At 36.5% G+C, this 9,682-nt stretch overlaps 1 long non-coding RNA gene across 1 annotated transcript; it reads right to left on the bottom strand.

The window, feature by feature from the left end:
- Nucleotides 1-8,416: 8,416 nt before the first annotated feature.
- Nucleotides 8,417-9,390, bottom strand: LOC141390357 (uncharacterized). The gene is made up of 2 exons (XR_012409330.1): nucleotides 9,251-9,390; nucleotides 8,417-9,134 (listed from the first exon to the last, which is right to left on the bottom strand). It is a non-coding gene; the product is annotated as an uncharacterized lncRNA (long non-coding RNA).
- Nucleotides 9,391-9,682: the final 292 nt, after the last annotated feature.

The following is a 9,682-nucleotide window of genomic DNA, read 5'->3' as shown; positions in this document are numbered from 1 at the left end:
GGCCAAAGTGTGCCATCAGTTGCATCTTACTATTCAAAAAACCTTCAAGTGGGCAAAAATTACGCGATATGCATATAATGATAAGGTGCATCCGATTTCAATGGCCCCCTATTAAAAAAACGTCAATATAAATTATTTTAGACAGATTCATCAAGAACTGCGGATGTGCCACCGCATTCTATTTTGGGATAAATAGGGATATTACTCCTGAATCTTTGTAATTTGTGACACACCTTTTTGGCAAATATTATAATCGCGTATAAAGGATTACATTTATGCAAAAATAATCAAAGAAAATCGCGGTTCAATTCGCGGAATTGTCAAAATATATTTTTGCAGATTTTCCTACTTTCAAGGTATCTATATCCGGCGTTTTAGTGGATGAATTCGACCGCGGAAGAGCTCATTAGATCCGGCACGTAAAAAAACTAAAATCACGCGGGGTTCAGGGGTACCTGTATGACAGTTGTAAATTTTAAAGCCAAAAAATAGGTTTTTTCAGAAAATTTACGCACCAAATTTTCGCCTTTGGACTCCTATTACTAGGAAGCTGTACGGAGCACACTCATGAGATATACATCGAACGACGTGGAATCGCGAGTTCTACAATCCTATAAACTAGTTTGGATTATTATCTAGTTGCACCCACTATTTATAAGAAAAATTCGAAAAACCTAGTTTTCAAAACTTCAAAATGTCAGCATCGATTTTAGGGGGATGCAGTGAATATATCGAAAAGTCATACATTAGAACCATGTTGCCCAAGGGGTATTCTTCAATTCTTTCTTTGAGCTTATGTCTGAATTTTCCGTGGTTTGACCAGAAATCAAGAAAGAACACAAAAAACGTGTAAACTTCAACACATTTTTACCTATTTTTTAATATTACCACCAACGCAGCTTCCACGAAAATTATTTGTTATGGTCCATATTATGAGATCGGGGCTAAAACACTTCAATTAATATAAATATATTCATATTTTATAAAATATATTAACAGTTCGCGACTTATTAAATGGTAAACCTCAACTTCAACGATTGCAAAACTTTTTTGAATATTACCATATGTCCAATTTCTTTATGTTTTTTTTTTGTATTTTTTGTGCTTCGTTTACTCGGGTACGTACCTATGCTGCGACAAGGTGGTGATACGGTCGGATCGATTTTCTGCAGGTTCTGTGTAGTTAATGATTAGGTAATGCAATATTTTGAGACCCTGTAACTATAATACATCGTGGCGGAACAGTTAATCATAACCTACAATCAGCATACTTGAAAGGAATCATTTTTAAATATTAAATTTTCCCTCTTGCTTCACCTTCCCAGAGTGAGTTTAAGACATAATTTCACATTACATATGTATGCATAAAATTACAACAAATTGTTGTGCCCTCCTTATTAATTTCACAACAATTTTGACAACTGCTACAAATGGCATTCCTTATGTCCTGTTCCTATATAGAAATGAAAGGAAAAACATATTTTCCAACACAGCTCCACTCTTTCGCTATTCAACATTGCGTGGCGGCAGCAGTTGGCGTTTTTTATTTGGTAAAGTTATTGAAGTTGTTGTCATTGTCACTGCCACCGCTTGGTGCCAGTAGTGTGACATTACGACAACAAATGTTTCATGTTATTTCAGGCTGATTTCCTTTCTCTTCCTGTAATTTTCCCAAACCCTTGGCAGGAAAAAGGCACTGCTAACACAGCTCTATTGTAATTTGTTATTGCTATTGCTGTAGCAAGTTGTGACCGTAATTTAAAAATTTTCAGTTGTCATCTTGTGTTGAATTTTAATTGAAATTTATTATGACAGATAGAAAGATAGAGAAGGAGAGGTTAGAGGAACGAACACAAACGCGCGGGAGTAACATAGTAAAATATAATTCTTATGTGTCATATGCAAACACATTTTATTTCACATAGTCATGGAATGAAAGACGAAGCACAGTGTATTCAAATCAGGGCGAAAAAACTTAGGGCGGCAAAAAAATTGGAACTCATACCCCCTATTTTTTCCATTTATTTCAAAAACCTTATGTATCAAATTTTTTATACATTTTTGACCGATTTTAGGTATTTTAGACCCATATTAAAATCCGATCCGATTTTCACACATTTTTTCTAAGATTGGTTTTTTAGTCACAACAATGAACTGGTAAAACTTCTTCATCGTTTGGACAATAAATGCGGCTTTCAGAGAATTTTCGTGAAAATGCACCTTTGGGCCCATACAAATTACTATAGAAGCAAAGATGGCTCGGGTGACACGGGTTAACGTTAACCGATTGCCATAAAATTTCTATATGAGGATTTTGGATCAAATGGAAAAGAATTGGGAAGTAGGAATTCCAAAAAAATATTTGTTTTCGGTCACCCTTATGCGTTCCTCTGGAGATTCAGGGTTACTCCTAAACCTATTACTGCCTGCTTAACTTTTGTAAATATAGAGACACGTGGAGATTTAGGATTTCGGGAAAGTGTTTAAAATGCACCCTTGAAATTCTACCATTTCTTTTTGTAGACATTGTTCGATACGTTAATCTATGGACATTAGGGTTATGACTTTTTGACATTTTTCCTCAAAAATTATTACCTGTAGCAGGGATGAATGAACTTTTGCCCATTAATCACTATGCTATCGTTTATTCTATTGAAATATAAAAAAAGTTCACGCACAAATCGATTTTAAAAAAATAATTTTTTGAAAAAATATATATAAATATAAGCCTACTAATAACTATAATAACGTTTATTTCATTTAAATATTAAAAAGTCGCGAAAAAAGTCATTTTGAAAAAATTTTAAATTTTTTGTTTTTTGTTAAAAAATTATATTTTTGAATAAAAGCGTTTACGACATTTTTACGATTCTCAGAATTGAAGAAAAATAGTGAGAAATAAATTTTATGTAATTTTAATTATCTTATGTGGCTCTAAAGTTTATTTTCAATTATATATCTGTTTTCAGTGACTTCAAAAAATGTTCCATAATTTTGATAAATTCAAATTTTAAAATCATTTTGTGCGTGAGGTTTTTTCACCGAATCACCTTATAATTAAGATTTTATGTAATCTTATGGCAAAACTCATCACCCTATGATACAGGGATATGAGGTTGTAAAAAAGTCATAACCCTAATGGACATATCGCATACCGGATTCCCAAAGAAATTTTGATTTCCAAATAATATTTATTTGGGACAGTATCAATATATTGTGTTTTTTGGAAATTAAGAACTTGACGAATATAATTGGGACTTTTTGGAACTTTGGGCGTCTTTATGACAATTGTGGATTTTCCGCAAAACCAAATATTTTGATATTGGAGCACTGTTCTTCCCCCAACTAATCTTTCACGCATTTCTGTCCGACGTGAAGTGTTTTCCAATTTCTTTTTTTTTAATTTTTCTTTGTTTACTTTATTTTTCGTGTTCATTCCCCCCACCAAACGAATGATTAATGCGAATTTGACTATTGTTGTCGTCGTTAAAGGGTGAAATAAATTGAAAATGTCGATGTTAATCTTTTAACCGTGAGTATAGTGGCGATGGGGTTGAGGTTAAACACACCTCATCGTCTGCATAATAATAAATATTTCCCCCCGAGCATGAAAATATTTTTTTTTTATTCAATGAGAAAATATTTGATGAACGCACAACTTTTTGTTGTATTGTTGTTTAAACAAGCACGCAGGGCTTTAGGCAAAGTTAACACCCAGTGAAAATCTGAAATAATGATCAGATTTCTTGTGTGTTTGGGTGGGGGGAGAGGTGGGTGTCGTTACAATGAATTGCAGTTGTGTGAGTTTTGTTTTCTTCTTTTATATGAGATGTTATTTTAGCGATAAGAGTTTCAAGTGTGCCCTAATATGGTGGAGATATTAAGTTTTGAGGTTTTCGTTATTTTTTATAGGATTGCAGCAATTTATCATCATATAATGTTTTAGTACTTATGAATGTGTATGTGTGTATGCTATTAGTAATGTGTTTAAATTTTTATAATATTTGTCAAGTAGCACTCCATGTGCCACAATGATTGATTATTGTTCTGTGTCCGTAATGAGGTTAGAAGTGAAGTAAGATTATATCATTTGCTCTTATTATATAAGATTGTTTTGGCTGCTCTAAAGCAAATCCAGGGCAGGAGAATAGAAACCATGTACATAACGCAAAAACTATAAGAACATATATAAGGTAGTGTTAGGGATATTGTGTGAACGACTAAACACTATTGTCAATGAAATAATTAGGTCATGTCAATGAGGCTTTAGACCAGGCAAATCTATCATTGATCACATACTTAGCGGTTTTATAGCAAAACCGAGAAAATCGAAACGTATGGCGTATAAAAATGGGCCACATGGCGGTACACACAGAAATGGAAGAGCAAGGCGCCGATGGAGTAAACAAGTAGATGACTAAATCAAAAAATAATATATTCCAAAAGAAACAATAGAGAGTAGTGAAAGTCTGTTCTTAGTTCGGCTTATATGACAAAATAAAATAAACCCACAATCAAAAGTTTAAAATTTTTACCGAAGGTATTCCATGTGGCCCAGCTGACAGTGACACTAAGTTTTTCGTTCACCCATAAGAACGTTAAAAACTTGGGTTTGCGCGTCGGGTTAGTAATCCTCCCCTAGAAAAAACAGCCTACTGTGAAAAAACGAAAGAAAAGAAAAACAAACCCCTCTAAAGTTGACGAACCCCACAAGCGTTTTAAGGACCATGAACTGCGAATCTGTACCTGGAATGTTCGCACACTTTATTGAGAAGGTGCAGTATACGCATTGGCAAATGTACTTGAAAAGTACAAGGCCGACATTACTGCCATACAGGAAATACGATGGAACGGGAAAGGCGTCACAACAACACCTAAAGGTGACGCACTGTATTATAGCTGTCATGACACAAAGCATGAGTTTGGTTGTGGATTTGTAGTTGGTCGGAGGTTAAAACATCTGGTCTCCAGCTTCACCCCAGTGAATGAAAGACTCGCTGCAATTCGATTAAAAGCAAAATTCTTCAACATCAGCTTTATTTGAGCTCATGCTCCCACTGAAGACAAGGACGAACAGACCAAAGATATATTTTACGAGCGCTTAGAAGAAACTTATGACCGTTACCCTGCCCATGACATTAAAATTATACTAGGCGATTTTAATGCCAAAATTGGAAAGGAGAATATCTTTGGCCCAACAGTCGGGAAATTCAGTCTCCACGGTGAAACATCTGACAATGGTATGAGGCTGAAAGACTTTGCAGCTGCAAAAAACATGGTAGTTGGCAGTACCAGATTTAATCATCTCGATATTCATAAGGGCACCTGTCTGTCGCCAGATCAAAGAACAAGAAATCAAATTAATCACGTTGTGATAGATGGAAGACATGCATCAAGCGTGTTGGATGTACGATCGTTCCGAGGTGCAAACATAGACTCGGACCACTACCTTGTTGCAGCAAAGGTACGTACCAGGTACGTACGTAAATGTAGCAAACAAAGTGCGAACAGACACAACACGGTAGTTGGACATCGGTAAGCTGCAATCACAACAGATAGCCACAGCAAATTCCACTCAACTGGTCCAACTGCTTAATCAAAGCACTCCTCATCCCGATAACATATCAGCGCAATGGCAAAGCATTGTCCACTCCATGCAAACAGCCGCAAAATCCATACTTGGATACCAGAGACCTCCACCAAGGAATCCATGGTATGACCAGGATTGTCGTGCTGCTACCGAAGAGAAAAATGCGGCATATAGGGCTACTTGACAATCAGTAGCAACGCGTAGCGCACGAGAGAGGTATCGGGAGAAAAGGAGAGAGGAGAAACGTCTTTTCCGCAGGAAAAAGAGAGAGATGAAAAAGCGGGAGTGTGAACAAATCGAGATGTGCAGGAGACAGAATGATGTTTCCGAAAATTCTACCAAAGAGTAAAACATCAAACTGATGGCTTTGGAACTGGCACATCCTCCTGTAGAGACCAGCAAGGTAATTTGGTAACTGATACAGATAATGTGCTAAGGATATGGAAAAAGCATTTTTCCAAACTGTTGGCTTCCAATAGTAGCGAAGTCGACGAAGATACCACAGATCCAATTACAGAAGATGGTATTGAATGTATATCACCCAGCCAAGATGAGGTAAAGACAGCAATAAACCGGCTGAAGAATAATAAGGCAGCAGGAGCTGATGGCTTACCAGCCGAGCTGTTTAAAACCGGAGGTGTATGCATCAGCTAGTTAGCTCCATCTGGCAGGAAGAACGCGTACCCGACGATTGGAACCTGAGCATCATGTGTCCCGTCCATAAGAAAGGAGATAAGACTGTATGCTCTAACTATAGGGGCATAAGTATACTCCCTATTGCCTACAAGATCGTGTCAGGGATATTGTGCGAACGACTAAAGCCAATGGTCAACGAGATAATTGGACCATACCAATGCGGAAACAGCCTTTCGTGTTATCTTTTCAACATCCTGCTAGAAAATGTTATACGAGAGGTAAACGTCAAAAGAAGTGGCACAATCTACACCAATAGCCACGTGTTACTTGCTTATGCTGATGATATAGACATCATGGGACGATCAGTAAACCTTTATGAAGGTCGAAGGAGAATCTGCTAAAGTGGGTCTGACAGTAAACTGTTGAAGTTGGTTCCTATAATTTTAGGGTAGTAAAAGACTTCATATACCTCGGCACCGCCGTAAACAGAACAAACGACATCAGTTGTGAAATAAAAAGAAGAATTGTATTGGCCAACAGATGCTACTTTGGCTTAAGTAAGCACTTCAAAAACAAAGCCACAACTCGTCAAACAATAATAACGCTTTAAAAAAATCTGATACTACTCCTGTAGATGTATGGTTCCGAAGCCTGGGTACTTGCGCAAGCAGATAAGGCAGTGCTTGGCGTGTTTGAGAGAAAAATTCTTCGATAGATCTAAGGACCAATCAGCGTTGACTGTGAATATCGACGTCGTATGAACCACGAGCTGTATCTGCTATACAACGACATCAATATAGTTAAACGTATCGAGATGCAGCGATTGCGTTGGCTAGGCCATATAATAAGAATGAGCGATGATGAACCCACTAAAAAGGCGTATGAATACATGCCACATGGCGGTGCACGCAGAATTGGCAGGCCAAGGAATAGATGGCGCAAACAAGTGGATGAAGAGATGACAAGGCGCGGTATTCCAGAAAGCGAAGCACTAAACAGAGAGAGTTGGAGATCTTTTCTAGTTCGGTATGGAACAAATGTTCCGTAATGGGCCAGCTAAGTAAGTATTTCGAGAACATGTTCGAAACTGGACATTATAGTAAAACTCCTTCGAGTATATGCCCCAATAAAAGTTCAAAATTTTATCTTAAATGCTTTTTAAAGGGTTATAGCCACTTGCAAATTAAAAAAAAAAAAAATCTAAATTTATTTTGTTGGCTCATTTTAAACTGCAGGTGGAACATACTATGTAGCAACATTTTTCGAATCGATCCACACTGGTCGGTGACCAACTAAAGTGGCTGGTCGGCACGAAAACTAACGAAAGGAGTACCGTCCTTCGGGCACCTCACAGAATTTCAACACTTGCACTAAAATCCAATAAGTCAAGTCGATTTCATGGGATCGCATTGAAATTTTAATAGCAGTCATGACTACATAAGGCAACTAATTAATTTTTCTACATGAAGCCAATACATCACTAGATATGCACGTCCCATATTATTGAGTCAATATGAATCGGCGAGCACTCATTGATATAAGAGAAGTGGTTTCATTTTAAATTTGATGACTATGGAGTTTATACGTGTAGTCTATGTTGACAGGACACAGAAAAATGTAACCAGGAAACTTCGAAAACTTCTTTAGTCATCTACAAAATGTTAATTCTATTTAAAATAAGGGATCTGTTGATGTGGTATTAAGGTATATGAACGAAAAATTTGCGGGGTTCCGAATGAAATATTATTGAAAACATGTGGGGATAACCAGTGCGTACAATTTACAAGTGCAGTAGAATGAATGCTTCCAAATAAGCAAGCTCACACACCGTCTTCATGTTAAATCAGAATATGGTAGTGCTTCATTAAACAGGAGTTATGTGCTCATTTTGAATATTCTGGAAAGTATTTCTTTCAGAATTCAGCGATGTTTTAATACATTTTCTCTGGTATGCAGCCCGGTCCTTTACTGTCCCCAAAAGGCGTGTTGAAATAATCTTTAAGTATCAGCCAACTTTATTAATTCTGTCTTCTCTAGGATATAGACCTAGATATTTTTAATGTGCAGGGCGGGAATTCTATCTATTGTACTACAATAACACCATAATTTCCGGTATGTATTATTTGAAAACAGATTACGTATTTCAAACATTTCCCAAAATTCGCAATTTCACATTAATTTCACTCTGTGTTTCTTTCATTTATATTAATTTATTTCCAACTTCTTGTTATAATTTTATGACTTTGCACAATTTATATGTATATTTGTTACAGCCTTCTCCGCGTATAGGATAATGAGTGTATGTGGCGACTGTCTGTGTTTCTTGTTTGTTTGATCAGCATTTTTTTGGCCTTGATTATGATAAATGAGAATCGCGTTTCTAGATCCCAAGAAATTGTTAATTAGTCGAGGGCTATGACTGACTGGCACACACTCACACAAATCGTTGCTGTCGTCATTTAGGGTTGCTAACTAATTAGAGAGCGAGATGAAAATTAATTTATTGTTTTCCTTTTCTAAGCTATGTCAGCCAGCCGGGGTTCAAATTGCTTTGCTGCGTATGGTTTGCTTCGTTGGCCTTTGGAGATAAAAATTCCAGTTTTATTGTGAACATTTGCCGCCATGGAATTGATTCTATATGCCTGGTCTGTTTGATAAGAAATTGCTTTGGATTCACCCCTTTTTTAGGTTTTTATTGTTGTCATTGTTGAAATGGCTTAGTTTTTGGGACGTGTCAAAATAGTTTAATGCATTGATTAGTTCGGCTTTTCTTTTCGACTGTTCGTTGTTTCACTCCACATATTTTGTTGTTCCTTATCTAAGCCGATGTGTCTACACAATGAAATAAAAGGTCTACGACACAGACGACATTACTAATCCCCCGGGCAATCTGTGACACCACCACCTGCTTAGGTTTTTGAAAGAAAAACAAAAATTTCATTTTTAATGGTGGATTATTTGTTTTTAAATAATCCCCTTTTTATATTTTAAAAAGAAAAATAAAATTTAAAAGTAAATACAAACTGATTTTAATCTGCCGTTCTAAAGAATATTACTCCAAGAAGGTTTGCTAACACAAAAATGCGATTTTTCGCTATCCCTCCCCAAGTTCTTCTATCAATCACAAACAGTTCATGGCGTCCAATTTCCGCAACCACTGAAATTAATCTTGGCTGGTGATTAATTTCTGTGGTAATGACAGCAGTGGTGCTGGTGCTTGGCGTTGGTGCCAGAGCGTGTCCATAATTACCCCTTAATCACTTGAATTGTTTGGCTGTTACATTTCAAATTGTTTTGGCGTTCAGCAGGTCCCATTTCGTTGATAATAAGTATTACGAAGTTGTGTGGCCAGCGTAATTGTTCATAAAACTTTCCACACACACACACACACTCACAAACATGATTCTTAATTAGTCTTATTTTTATATAGTTTGTTGTAATAAAAACCCATATAAT

The sequence above is a fragment of the Musca autumnalis genome, unplaced genomic scaffold, assembly GCF_047663935.1.
Source record: "Musca autumnalis isolate F117 unplaced genomic scaffold, ASM4766393v1 scaffold_1, whole genome shotgun sequence".
NCBI lineage: Eukaryota > Metazoa > Arthropoda > Insecta > Diptera > Muscidae > Musca > Musca autumnalis.
The sequence above is the reverse complement of the archived record's forward strand: the minus strand, read 5'-3'. Positions and strand labels throughout refer to the sequence as shown.